The sequence below is a fragment of the Euprymna scolopes genome, chromosome 9, assembly GCF_053919585.1.
Source record: "Euprymna scolopes isolate OS-2025 chromosome 9, ASM5391958v1, whole genome shotgun sequence".
Lineage (NCBI taxonomy): Eukaryota > Metazoa > Mollusca > Cephalopoda > Sepiida > Sepiolidae > Euprymna > Euprymna scolopes.
Genome location: NC_136490.1, coordinates 105,926,793 through 105,942,020, shown reverse-complemented (window position 1 = coordinate 105,942,020; position 15,228 = coordinate 105,926,793). Strand labels below are relative to the sequence as shown.

The following is a 15,228-nucleotide window of genomic DNA, read 5'->3' as shown; positions in this document are numbered from 1 at the left end:
GTCGGAAATGGCCGGTTGGTTGCTCTGTCACGATAGAGCTGTAAATAGCAATTATGTTACTTTTTAACGCGTTCAGTTGAAAGCCTACTCTCGATGGTCTGCTAGGCTTATATGTGAAATTATATGTCCGTCTTTTGTCATCGTAACTTTTGCAATAGTATGTTTGTAGCTCTGTCACACAATAGACATATACAGAATGGTCGTTTCTTCTGTCACGCTTTTAGCTAAATAACTATATTCGATGATCTTCTAGTCTTTATTCTGAAACAGCATATCTGTCGTTCTGTGATGTTTACGTTTCGAATAGTATTTCGATTGTACTGCATCCCTACAGATGGATATAAAATCGTTTGGTTGTCACGCTTTTGGATGAAACCATATGTTAGAGATACTTTGCTTTCGAATATTTATCGTTCTGCTAAGATTAATTCTAAAATAGAATGTTTTGTTGCTTTACAATGCATAATCTAGAAGAAGCAAACTTGTCGATATGTCATCTTTAAGTTATGAATACACATACTCACTGTGACATTGATATTAAAACCCTACATTTTCTAATTAACATATAAAAACGAACATCAAAATACAATCAGTTATGACTATGCGCTAGACTTTAAAAAGTTAATTAATTTGCATATACCTTTCAACAACGAATTTCATTGCTATTTTTTATGAACCCTTATTAGACGATTGCATTGATTTCACAATTACGATAAGTTCTATTCACGCATAGTTTCTACATCCTGCATAATTGCATAGCATTAAGAATAACATCCTCTCACAAACGCACAAGTATATATATATATATATATATATATATATGATGGTTGCAACGTCTTGTCTAACGAGTGCCACTCCCTCAGACACTTAAATCCATGAACCCAAAAATGACTGTTTTTAGTCCTACTGGTGAATTCACACGCTCAAGCAGGCATGCCACTGAAGATGGTCATTGAGATCAATTATTACATGTGTCCAGCATTTCAAGCGTCCACGTGTAACAACCTTTCCATTGCTACAGGACCATTTTCATAGACAAATCCTTGAGGGAGTATCAATACACAGATGATGTTACAGAGTCTGTGCTTTGTACGACAGCTAAGTCTCTCTCTCGGTTCTAAATGTTGACATCCAGCAACAAGCAAGAGCAAGATAGCCAGCAACAAGTAAAACTGCAGACAAGCTTAATGTAGGTACTGGCTCCCGCTTTATGTTTTTTTTTTAATCAGAGATTTGTTTCTCCTAGAAAGTTTGCCTTCACCGTGGCTTAAGGGAGCCCTCTCCACCCCAACACACACACATACATACACACAAATACACACGGTGCTAGTTCGCCGTTGACCCAGAAAAAGGGTTCATCCATATATATATATATATATATATATATATATATATATATATATATGCGCGTGTGTGTGCGTTTGACGTTGTTTGTGTGTGGGCAGAAATATTCTATCAAACACCTCACTGAATTTTTGGTTTCTAATCTTGTTGAGTGATATAAAGAGTATTTGAGCTTTTGAAATTATTTCGATTTAGTTTTAGCCTGCAAAATACTCGCTAGATCTGAAAATTGGAATAAAACTGTTGACCTTCTTGAGAGTAAGTCGAATAGTGTTGTTACTGATGCTATTACTTTTGCACATGCGAAAAATATTACATTCATTATCACTTCCTTTATAATCATGGTTCGTTCAGTCTATAGCTGGTGCGTTAAACATTTTTATTTCGTTTCTAGTGTATTTCACAGAAGTCATTTCTTTCATACCTTTTCGAATCATTACTTCATATTGGATAATGATCAACAGAAAATTAGTTCTATAATATTAAATACGAAAGCTCCGTATACTGAAAGATAGCGCCCCAGTAGTTTATTTTCGTTGACCTGTGATATTACATTTAAGAATTAATTTACGTTTTCCCGTCTTTTAATAGCATTTCAAGTAGCTTTGAAGTAGCAGTTACGTTTGTCTTGTCTTTAAAGTAGTGTATTTTTCAGATTCTTAATGATTTTTTGGACAATCAACTTTATGATAGAACGGTTTTCTTTTTGGGTTTTTTTTTGCAAAAGAATAAAGGTGCTGATTTAATGCCGGCATCTTCAGGATAATTACATTGTGTATGGATGAGTATATATTCCGATGTTTTTTACAGTTGTTTAATTTTCTACCTGGCTTGTTGAAAAACCGCGATTACTATATTGAACAATTGACTACTATACACGCTTATCCCTCGTCCTCTGGGCCTTGATAAGTGGCGATGCCTATGTTAAAAAAAAAAAACGCGTGAAATATTTTGTAATAAGTATATTTTTTTTTGCTTGCGGAAGTGTACACTTGTAATCTGTATATTTTGTAATCTTACTTGCTAAGAGCTGGTAATAGAGCAGATTCGATTTTTCTCTCTCTTGTAACACTAAGAGCATTGTTCAATTGCTTCAGTTCGACCAAATTCTAGCAAAAATAAAAACACGCTATAATTAAGGCAAATATTACATTCGTTCTAAAAATAAGATACGGTTACTTTTCAAAAATTCTTGGAAATCCGAAGAAGTGAATCGAGTAGCATTAGCCAGGCAATCAACAACACCAAAACGAACGGAAAGCTCATGTAAGAAACTAATGTTTTCCGCTGTGGTGGGTTTACTGCATCTTATCACCTCTGGCTATTTGGAAAAAAACATCACCACTATCAAGTAATTGAATTCATTCAATGGTCCCGCAAAGTCTATGTGTATACTGGACCACGGTTCGTATTTGGGTCAGGGTTTGTGGATAATCGGTGATGCCTTTGGGGGCCAAGGGACAACTTTACATGCTTTAACAATATTAGTTGTGTCTTGGTACGTGAACGGCAAGTAAATGATGCTAAACATCAGGCGTTTCATTGTGCTGCTGACATGATGACCCATATGGAAGTTATTTAGTATTCCCTTTTGCAGGGCTTTTGAAATGATAACTCTCGCTATAAAGCCGAACGTTGTCGCAGACAGAGAACATATCAGAAGTAAATTCTCCTTGTCCTCATTTCTACTTTGTGCTTTTTTATAAATACATCATTTACCGCTTCAGTCTTAATTTCCTAAAGAGTCACTGATAATCCCCGGATTGTATAGTGAATCATCGTACTTATCGGTTTACCCGCAGTGCTTCGATTACTGAGATTTTGAGGGGTTTCATTGGGGACCGGGATAAGCCCATACAGCCCATCAACATGAAGGATATGTTTGACGCGTAACATTCCAGTTTACACTCATAATTCAAACAACTGGCTCTTAATAAATAGTCGGTCATAAATGTTGGTAATCTTTTATTGATCTAAAAATGGTTAGAAGCGACGTATGGTCTTTCTGCAACGTAAATGCCCAATGTGCAGGTAACAATGAAAATTTGAGACTTCATTGATAATGGTGAGAACCTCCATTTCTATCTATGAGTACTATTTTCCGGACGGGCGCAATGTTCTGATTACATAAGTAATTGTTTATTTCGACCCATCTAGTATCTTATGTAACAAGCATGCACCCATACCGTATGAGTGAACATCCATAGCTACTATGACATCTAGTTTCGGGTTTAAATGTGTGAGGAAGAGGTTTGATGTAAGCACATTTTTAATTTCCTGAAACGCTGACTCCTACTTAGCAGTTCATTCTGAACGTTTATCCTTTTTCAAACGCTTGTTAAAAGGTGCCTGCACTTCATGCCATCTTGGAATGAAGCACTGATTAAATTAACGAGCAGTAGGGAACTTTGTAGTTGGGTAGTATTTTCTAGTGCCGATATGTTCTTATCCTAGCGGCCCTCTCTCGGTCTGGACGTCTGCCATTCTGGTAAATTATATGCCCCGAATATTTTATGTTCTGCAGGAACAAATCGCATTGGTTTTCCTGGACTTTGGAACCAAAAAGATATATCCGTGTTAATACTTCGTAGATATTCTCTTTGTACTGTTCCTAGTTACTGCTGGCTATAATAATATCGTCTTGTTACGCGATGGCAAAGTCGATACCTAAAGACCTCGATGAGTATTTATACAGAGTAACTTTGCACTCTCATTTTCAATTGTAAAATTTACATGTGCGTCGCTTAGGCCGATTTTCGAGAAAATCAAACGACTGTTTAGTCTTCGGGCTTGGCAAGGCAGATAGTAAGTTTTCCAAAAACTCAGTCAACGTCGTCGGAAAATTTGCGTAACAGAGATGCTATCCTGATTTCTTTTTCACATAAAACATAAAGGCAGCCCACTGACTGTATTCTATTTTCGATAAAATACCAACATTATCTAATCTGTCGACTTCCTGCTCGATTTTTTCCAGCGACGTAAATAACACGTGCGTGTCCTATTGAAAACATGTTGTACATTCCCGCTAAAATATTACTTCCGTGGCCATTTTTGTACAATTTTCCGGGTCCGATGCGAATACCTCCGTAGATTCATGTTTTATATTCTCGATTAAAGTCTTTGTTTCTGCTGGCATTAATTCTGCTTTTTCTGCAGAATATAGATATTGGCATATCTCATAACTAAAATTTCTGCATTCAGTCCGACCCGAATAGGTTAATAGTATTCTTTAATACATAAGCTTTAAACTTTATCGTTGTTCCCAATAATGTGACGTTCGCTAAAATTCACATTCGAAGTCAATTTGCGGACGGTTAACAGCCTTTCCTGTTTTGCATGTTCTCAGCATTGTAGGTTTATTCAATTTCTTCCAAGTATTTAAATTTACTGTCGAAATGTCTGAACTAAAATTAAGTTGCGTTTTAATTTTAATAGGCACATATTTTCGCAAATATTCTTGTATTTGTGTTTCTCCTAACTCGTGCCTTTTTGCGTGTTTTTTTAATGGTCTGACTGCTTTTTTTATCTTCGCAGCTTCGATATCCAAAGAATCTTTTATAAATAGTTAATATTTTCTATCAGTCTGATGTTACTGCTGTTAATATTTGTAAGGTTTTGGTAATTTTGTAATACACGTCTTCTAATTTCTGTATCTAACCCAGAAGTCAATTCTTGCGCAAATACTAAACATTGAAAATTGTCTACACAGAGTCCTTCAAATTTGAATTCGTCTTCATGTTTATTTGTCATGGATGTGTACGTTGCAAAATCATCGGCGTGATTCTTATGCAAATTTGTTCATGATCAACACTCATAGGATATAGAGACTTTCGGGATAAAGTGTTCTGTAACTCCACCGTCTCAGCAAAAGGTAATTCCGCCGTTTTCCGTCGTAAAATAAAACCCAAAAACATTTAATGCTTTGCCGTCTCTAATTTTCGTAATAGTAAACGAACTCTTTTCTGATCCGGCCACAGTTTACAGTCTATAATAAAAAGATATCTTCAATCCGACGAAAATAAGCTTCAAAAGATTTAACATTTTCAGGCTCGTAGCAGAAATTGTCAATCGCATTCCTCATTTAATCCCGTGAAAATGCGGTAGTATTATTTGAGGATGTATTATTTTTATGACTTGAATAAGCAGCTCTTTCATGTGCTGTTGATTTTAATATTACTGATCCTCTAGCATCATTAGTTTTTCTTATTGTCTTTCATCTGTGTTTTCCGATGTTCAAATAATTGTTGTTGATGTTGTCGTTTTTACTCTGCGCGTTGTTCTTCTTCAATTTGTAGGTTTATTAGTTGTTCCAATTTACTTTGTAAGCGTCCCATTTTTGTATGATGGGTTAAATACTAAATTTACAGAAAATTCACCAGAAGTTTGTATTTTAGAATGAATGGGGGGGTAAACAGTATTTTGTATCCTTTAATAACATTGCAAGCGACCGTTGGGCATACAGTTTTAAATCCACTGGAAAAATATTTCTTTAAAACGTCTTTTTAAGAGATGCGAAAAATATACATGCCAACAGATGTATTCAATATTTTGTCATAACAGAAAAAAAAAAAAATTTACCGTAGGGAAAAATATCGAAAACCGTATGCACTTTTTTAGTTAGCCAAAACAAAAAGTTCGCTAAAAAACTTATTTAAAGACGCTAGAAAGAACATGAACAGTTCGTAATCTTTGTTCTCTTGTATTTACGTAAGATGTCGTGACAATCCCGAACAAAAAGAAGCAAAAAATATAAAAACATTTTAATTTTCTACGACGTTTATCATTCAAACTTTTATGCCCATGCATTTATTTTGTTTTCGCGAGTTCCTCTCTTTCTCCCATCCTCATTATGTTCTGAACACTTACTGTGTTTAATTCAGCTTTCTATCGGGAATTCTTTTGAATGCTAAGGGTATTTGAAATTCAAGTGGCCTCTGTGTTTTCAAAATCTGACGTCGTCACGGTTATAGCTCTGTTGAAGGTTTACAAATGAAAACAGAATGCTAAAATATATTGCAACGCACACGATAGATGGTTTGTTCGTAGTAGCAGAGGAACAACCTAAAGGGTCAACCAGATACAAAGTGACACATTATGGCTTAGTCTTCTGGTATGTATTGAGATGAGAATAGTCTATTAGTAGGTAACACAGGTTAGTTCCGCCACAATAATATATCCACTAATATACTTTTAAACATGTTCATTCATTTATAATATAAATAGTTCTAAGTCAATTTTTATCCATGCATATTATATTTCATATACTTCTTTTTTTTCTGATGAAGAATATGTAGAACAGAACCACCAATAAAAAATATTTGAAAATTTTCTTGTGAAAAGTGGGACGCTGCTCCTTTTCAGCAACGGAAATAATGTTGTATATTAAAAAGATGGGGGGGTGTGCATTGTTTTTGAGACGGGGATTTTTAATGGCGTCATTTAGCCGTTAATACATTAATGTTAATCATAGAAACAACATCACAAACTATGAGATAAATATTAAAAACAACAAAACATCTCCAAAACAAACCAGTTTCCAATGCAGGCATATAAACTGTTCCTTGCCAAAATTGCCATCATAGATACGTTGATGAAACCCAGCGTAAATTAGAAAAAAAAACCCTCAATGGACGTAAAAGAGATACAAGAAATAACAATTCTCTTAGTGCATTATTCTCTCATCATTATATTATTACGTTTATCGCTTCGTCCGTTATCATGCTGTGCACCCCTAAAAAAGGAAAGTGGAATATTCCAAATAAATCTTGTCACCCTTGAAAAGGTTGAAATATAGAAAAAATGGTGTTGCTGTTGAGGCAAATATAATAAAAATGATTTGTCTTTCTTTGCCTTTTCGCTAAGATCAAAGTGTATTATATGTTCTTCAGGTGCTACATTTCAATTTTTTCTCTCTCAGTGGAAGAGAAATCCTTTACGACTAAGACATTTTTTTCTCCACGTGAAAAACGAACCTGGTGTCAAAATCTGTCCCATGGGAAGGCATCGTGAATAGGTACTATGTTTAATGTAGCAAAGTTTTAATATTAAAAAAGTAACTGGAAAAAGTTATTTCTGATTTAATTACAAAATACCCTGGAAATGCCACTTCTTATTAATTATAAAATGCAAGGGCGGAATATGACATGAGTTCGATTAAAAATTTAGCGGGAAACCAGTTCACCAAAAGAAGCACTCTTGTCAATAACAAAAATAAAAATTGTATCAGTAATATAGGATTTCTCCTACACTAACCGAGACCAAAAAAGGTGGGATTTAAATCACTGGAATGCTGAAACTGATACTACACTCAGAAATAAATGTTGAAGCAATGGTTGCCTAATCCCTAACCGTGTTAATGTTTTTATGTATTACTTTCGAAAAGGTGCTGAAACAATTTATGATTTAAACATTACTTCATTTCAACTATATTTTAAGTAGTTGGTTACGGGATACGAAGTCCGTCCCGGAAATTACTCAAACCGTTTATGATTTACACTTTACTTTATTTTATGTATATTTTTAACAGTGCGGTGGGGGATATTAAATCAGTCCCGAAAATGGGTGAACCCATTTACGCATTACACATTACTTTATTTAATTTATATTTTTAACATTGGGGTTGAAAATATGAAGTCGGTTCCGGAGATGGCTGCAACCATTTACATTTTGGGCATTTCTTTATTTAATGTATATTTTAACAGTAGGATCGGAGATAAGAAGTCGATCCCGGAAATGGCTGAAAAAGGTTACGATTTATACATTACTTTATTTCATATATATTTCCAACAGTGGGGTGGAGATTACAAGTCAGTTCCAGAAATTGCTGAAACAGTTTACTATTTAGACATTACATTATTTCATGTATATTTTTAGCAGTGAGTTTGGGATACAAAGTCGGTCCCGGAAATGGCTGAAACAGTTTACCATTTAGACATTACATCATTTCATGTATATTTTTAGCAGTGGGTTGGGGATATAAAGTCAGTCCTGGAAATGGCTGATGCAGTTTACGATTAAAACCTTACTTTATTTAATGTATATTTTCAACAGTGGGGTGGCGGACATGAAGTCAGTCCCAGGATTGAATAAGATGTGCAAATATATACTATCAGAAAGCGTCGCCCAGTATTGAATGAAGTGGAAAACATATAGTAGCAAAATACCAAGCGTCGCCCGGGATCGAATGAGATAGGTGAACGATAGATATTAGCAGAATATGCAGCGTCACCCGGGATTGGATAAGATAGGTGAAACATATATAATATGAGAATACCCAGAATTGATCGATTTCTTTGTACCTATTTACAATGCCTCCCCACGGAACAGAGTTAGACACCAGGGTCGTTTTTTAACGTGGAGAAAATGTATAAAAATTAAAATTGTCTCAGTCCTGAAGGATTTCTCCCCCACTGAAAGAGAACGACAAATGGAAGTGTCGCATCTGAAGAACAGATACTACACTTTGAGGTATTTATTTGCTCCCCCACTTAGAAAATTAGGCACAAGGCCGTTTTAAAGTGAGTGAAGGGGAAATAGGGGACTAACTCCCCGGGGAGTAGGGGAGCTGGATAGTGACAATTTGGTATGAAGGGCTGCCCCTACATTGACCAAGGTCTTATATGTGGGGTTTCCCCCACATATGATCTTTGTTGCTGTATCTGCCGGAACAGATGGTATTTATTTGCTCCCCACCGAGCAAATTAGGCACAAGGCCGATTTTTAATGTGAGGAGTGAAGGGAGGGGGAAGGGAAAAAGGGGACCAGCTCCCGAGAGGTGGGAAATGGGAGCTGGTATTTATTTGCTCCCCCACCGAGCAAATTAGGCACAAGGCCGATTTTTAATGTGAGGAGTGAAGGGAGGGGGAAGGGAAAAAGGGGGACCAGCTCCCGAGAGGTGGGAAATGGGAGCTTGTTAATGGTCAGGCATGTGGGGTTGCCCCCACATCTGGTCTTTGCTAGTCCTAGCTAGTCCTAGCTAGTCATAGCTTGCAGTATCTGCCGGAACAGATGGTGTTTATTTGCTCCCCCACCGAGCAAATTAGGCACAAGGCCGATTTTTAATGTGAGGAGTGAAGGGAGGGGGAAGGGAAAAAGGGGACCAGCTCCCGAGAGGTGGGAAATGGGAGCTGGTTAATGGTCAGGCATGTGGGGTTGCCCCCACACCTGGTCTTTGCTAGTCATAGCTTGCAGCATCTGCCGGAACAGATGGTATTTATTTGCTCCCCCACTGAGCAAATTAGGCACAAGGCCGTTTTTAATGTGAGGTAAAAACCAGCTCCCCTAAAAGGGGTCACTCTGGTTACCAAAAATAATAATTGTCCCAGTATAGAGGGTTTCCCCTCCATTGACTGGTACAAATTATCTTAAGTGCAGCATCTGCCGGAACAGATACTACACTTTGATCTTGTCCAAAAGGCCAAGGTAGTAGTTATTTACTTCCCCACTGAGCAAGTTAGGCACAAGGCCGCTTTTTAATGTGGAGAAAGAGAGGGAGTGGGGTGGGAAAAGGGGACTAGCTCCCGATGGGTTAGAAATGGGAGCTGGATAGTTACAATTGGTGTGAAGGGTTGCCCCTACATTGACCAAGGTCTGATATGTGGGGTTACCCCCACATATGGCCTTTGCTTGCAATATCTGCCGGAACAGATACTATACTTTGATCTTGGCCAAAAGGTTGTATATATTTGCTCCCCCCACCGAGCAAATTAGGCACAAGGCCGATTTTTAATGCGAGGAGCGAAGGGGAAATGGGGAGCAGCTCCTCGGGGAGCTGGATAGTGAAAATTGGTATGAAGGATTGCCCCTACATTGACCAAGGTCTTATATGTGGGATTGCCCCCACATATGGTCTTTGCTTGCAGTATCTGCCGGAACAGATTGTATTTATTTGCTTCCCCACTGAGCAAATTAGGCACACGCCCGTTTTTTTAATGTGGAGAGAGAGGGAGTGGAGGAGAAAAAAGGGGACCAGCTTCCGATAGTTGTTAAATGGGAGCTGGATAGTGCAAATTGGTATGAAGGGTTGCCCCTACATTGACCAAGGTCTGATATGTGGGGTTACCCCCACATATGGTCTTTGCTTGCAGTATCTGCCGGAACAAATACTAGACTTTGAGATATTAAATCTTTTATTCATGTTAAAAATAGTCAAAATCAACGATGAACAAAAAACTTAGGCACATGCCCAACTCAAAAGGGGGAATTGTGGGGGTCGTTGGTCATCCTTATCACTCCAGAACTAAACAAAATCAAAAGTTTCTCCCAGCTAGTATCTTCTTTCACCATAATACCGCATTCACCCTTTCATATTGGGGGACGTCCTACTTAACTCCCAGTTTTTAAAACATTTTTTTTATTAACGTGTAAAAACAAAAAAGATAACAATAAAATGGTACAATAATTCATTTGTGTCGAGGGCGGGGGAAGAAAAAACAAAACGTGATTTGTAGGACCCTCCCAAGTGTGAGTTAATTGATAGTTGTGTTCTGATGAAGTAATCAGCCCAGACAAGGTAATTTTTAGTAAGAGAGGGCGACGAGGATGGTTTAAATTTTAAAATATTATGGTCGAAATTAGTAACATATCCAAGCATTACGAAAAATGACGAAATGTGATTTAATTGATTGGTGTGTTTATAATAGAATAATCAGCCTAGACAGTATATCAAAGTTATTTAATAAGTAAAGGGGAAGGAGATAAGGAGGGCTTAAATTATGAAAACTTATTGCCGAAATTAGTAACATATCAAAAAATTACGAAAAAAATAATGAAATATTAGTTAATTGATTGGTGTGTTTGTGAGAAAATAATAGGCTTAGACAATATATCCAAATTATTATTTAGTAAAGAGGAAAGGGCGAAAATGTGGGTTAAAATTATGGAAAATGACTGTCGAAATAAGTAACATATCCAAGAATTATGAAAAATGATTAAATGCGATTTTATGCATTAGTGTATTTGTAATAACATAATACATCCAGGCAATATTTCAAAGTTATTATCTTATTAAGGAGGGGGCGATAATGTGGGTATAAATTATGAAAAATGGTTGTCGAAATTAGTAACACACCCAAGAATTATGAAAAATGATGAAATAGAGGTTAATTGATTGATGTGTTTGTAATGAAATAATCAGCCCTATCATTCTTATTTTAGTGAGATTGGGCGACAACGTCGGTTTAAAGTATAAAAATATATTGTAGAAATTAGTAACATATCCAAGAATTACGAAAAATGATGAAATGTGAGTTGTTTCATGTGTGTGTTTAACGAAATAATCAGCTAAGACAGTATATAAAATTTAATATTTTAGTAAGTTGTGCGATATGGTGAATTTAAATGATTAAAAATTATTGTCAAAATTAGTACCATATCCAAGGATTATTAAAAATGATGAAATGGGAGTAAATTGATAGTTGTGTGTGTGTTTTTTTAATAAAATAATCAGCCGATACAATATACCAAATTTAATATTTTAGTAAAGGAAGGGGTGATAATGTGGGTTGAAATTACGAAAAATTATTGTCGAACATAGTGACACATTCACTAATTATGAAAAATGATAAAATGTGAGTTAATTGACCGGTGTGTTTGTAATGAAATAATCAGCCCAGGAAATATATCCAAGGTGTTATTTTAGTAAGGGGGTAGCAGTACAGTTTTATTAATAAACAAAAACTAGAATAATATGATTGTGCCTTCATTCATGCTTAACAGAACCCTTACAGCATGCCCAGCAACAATATATTTCATATGAAAAATGCTGGTGTTGAATTTCAACAGGTCCCGCTAGTTATTATTATTTCTATTAGTGCATCATTATCTCATTCATTGCAGCATAATCATACCTGTGACTTTACCCAAACAAAAATAGTTAAATTTATTACAAATTAACAACGCAGAATATTTCTTGAATCAGTGCTTATGTCAAATTCAACCACAATTAAACAAGGAGTTAACTTCTGTAATGTAGCGCCATTAATATTAAACTTCTATTAAAAGAATATAATTTGATTGCAGACACAGTAATCCTCTCACACCATAGAAATACCTCCCCTAATAATATATCTAAATTATTAAAGTTCATAGCAAAAACACGCTCATTTCATTTAAGTTACACACTTATATTTTAATTTTACCGGATATATTTTCCCAGAAAGAATATTAACTGCGTCATATTTAAAAAAATATATTAACAGCTATATGACGACTTAAAAATCTCCCTCTATGTAACAACTTACCCCCTTATTTATTCATTTATTTTTGTTAATTTCCAATGTGGTTTTCCGTTGCTGCAATGAAACAGCATTACACTTTTCATAAGAAAAATTTCAAATATTCTTATTGGTGTTTTTGTCTTCTTAATTTCATTCATCCAGAGGATGCCTCTAAATAAAGACGAAACGTTGATGAACACATAACTCGGTTTGTTCTGTCTCCCTCTCTTTCTATCTGTCGTTCTGTCTGTCTCTCTCTTTATATATATGTATATATATATGTATGTATATATATATATATATATATATATATATTTATTTATATATATAAAGATATATATATGTCTATGTGTGTGTCTACGTAAATATGTGTGTATTATAATGTGATTCTGCGTATGTGAATCAAGACATGCGTATGTGTCCGTAACTGATACCACCTTTTAAAATAATACCTGCAGCACTGCAGTTCAAACCGTTAAATGTACTATTTATTCAAGGAAAAACTACGGATCGACTAGCCGAGCATTCTTAATTATCTACATCACAACAGAAAAGGAAAACTCATATATTTACAAAATCTCCTATCTCTACCTTTACCATTATGCTGAAACGGCTTAATATTTCATTCGAATTCAACTCTGATTAAGGTGTGTGGTCTTTATAAAACGAACCATGTGACCTTAGACGATAGCCGGTGTACAGCCGGAAGAGAATACCTCAACCGGTCGTTCTTTTGAATACTTGGCACATTCGTCTATCTCATGTACTTTTAAGCGGCATGAGGGCGGACAGGAATACAATTGTTTGTGTCTTGAAACGGCAGACGTTGTATTGATGTGGCGATCTGAAAGAGACGAGCCGATCTGTCTAGGACAATTGCCCACACCGACAGTTGTAAAAAGATCAACTTCACACGAGTGATTTGATCTTTTGTAAAATACGATCAAATAAAAGAGTTACGCGTTTGCACTGAAGGATCAAGTTGAACCGTAATCATTATGTAACAGTAACTTTAAATTATATATATATATGTATATATATATATATATATATATATATATATATATATATATAATAGAACTCTAAAAGATCTGCTTACGATACAAAATATTTCAGGAAACACTGCCATATACATAAAGTACTTTTCTAGTTAATTTATCCCCCGACAAAAGGAGGGTGGACCTGTAAATTCACCCTTGTCCGTTCGACCGTTGGTCTGTCTGCACTTTTCTCAATGACTATGCCTTGAAATTTTCTGTACAAATATAAAACATTATATGTGTACAAACGTGACAGGACGGACTTCTGGTGAAACTCCGATCGCCCCTCCCCATAGATGCCTTTTGGTTTAAAATGGCTAAAATCGAAACTTTTGTGCTTATTAAAAAAAATTGATGTTAGGATTTTTATAAAACTTTCTGAAAAGTTCTAAATAACTGATTTCTATATAATTTTGTTTGTAATATGCTTCGCGATAACTCTTGGGTGTGCCCGGGAGGCTCTTTTAGAACTAATAAAAACACTCCATTTTGGAAACTATTCTACTGTATGTCCAAAATTTCTGTGCATGTCTACTTAGTAGTTTTGCCTCGTGCTGAACTCAAATTTATGTATGTTAAGGTTTTGGTAACTTTTGGGGCTAAATGAAGGGATGATGGACTTAGTCATTTCTTTTTTTTTTGCATGGTGCAGAAGGTAAATTTACATATGTTAAAGCCTAAAACTGCACCGTTTGTAAATTTCAACAGATTTAACGTCTTCCTCAGACTTTTTGGGTTAAATGGGGGGGGGGGCAATACGAAACTTAGTCATTTTTTATGCCTCGTTAACTGTGCACTCACGGAGGACCATGTTCGCTTTACTTGTTTAAACAAATTCTACTCAGCCGTTTCGGAGTTCATAGGGAACGAACTCACACACAAACAAACTGACGGTTAAAGCGCCGGCTAAAAGAAAGTAAACTGCAAATTTAAGTTACATTTAATGTAACTGTTTAAACAACCTATACTTCATTTGGTTCGTGTTTTATTCCTCCATAATTTTTATTATTAATATTTGACGTTTAATTGGAATATTCTAGTGTTCACGTCAATTTAAAAAAAAAAATTAGAAATTTGACATTTCACTCGTTGTATTTAAAGGAGATGTATGTGTTTGCAATTTATGACTGTAATAAATTGCGGTTCATTTAATGCAATAATCAGATAAGTCTTGCATTGCTACGAATATAATTTGCTAATCACTTTCTGATGGGAAGAATAGCAACACTGGCATTCTTTTAAAATCCGCAGAATAAGGACTTTGTAATTGTGTTTTGCAGCATTCAGTCGAACAAGAAATTTCATTGTACGTTTCAACTCACAGTTTTAATTTTTTTACTCTCATCTGTATAAGCCACACTGCTTCTTTTACGGTTACAACGGTTTAAAAGGGATTAAACTATAAAATAAAGGTACTTTTATCATGAATTAGGAAATATATAATGAGCAATATACAATTAAGATATTTCAGAGATTTAAAAGCATAATTTTTATTACATTCATGCCTCTCTCGATTTACGTATAATAATTCTATAATAAATAACTCGGCATAATCCAATTTATATTTCATTTACACACATACTCAAACACACATACATACACACATACATATATATACACATAAAAAT

General features: G+C 35.4%; 1 protein-coding gene and 1 long non-coding RNA gene across 2 annotated transcripts in view; one reads left to right on the top strand and one right to left on the bottom strand.

The window, feature by feature from the left end:
• The window catches only part of LOC145284798 (uncharacterized), a 989,395-nt gene that overhangs the window by 441,450 nt on the left and 532,717 nt on the right, over positions 1-15,228 (top strand). The window lies entirely within an intron of this gene.
• Positions 1-15,228, bottom strand: part of LOC145284799 (uncharacterized) — a 289,096-nt gene that overhangs the window by 174,192 nt on the left and 99,676 nt on the right. The window lies entirely within an intron of this gene.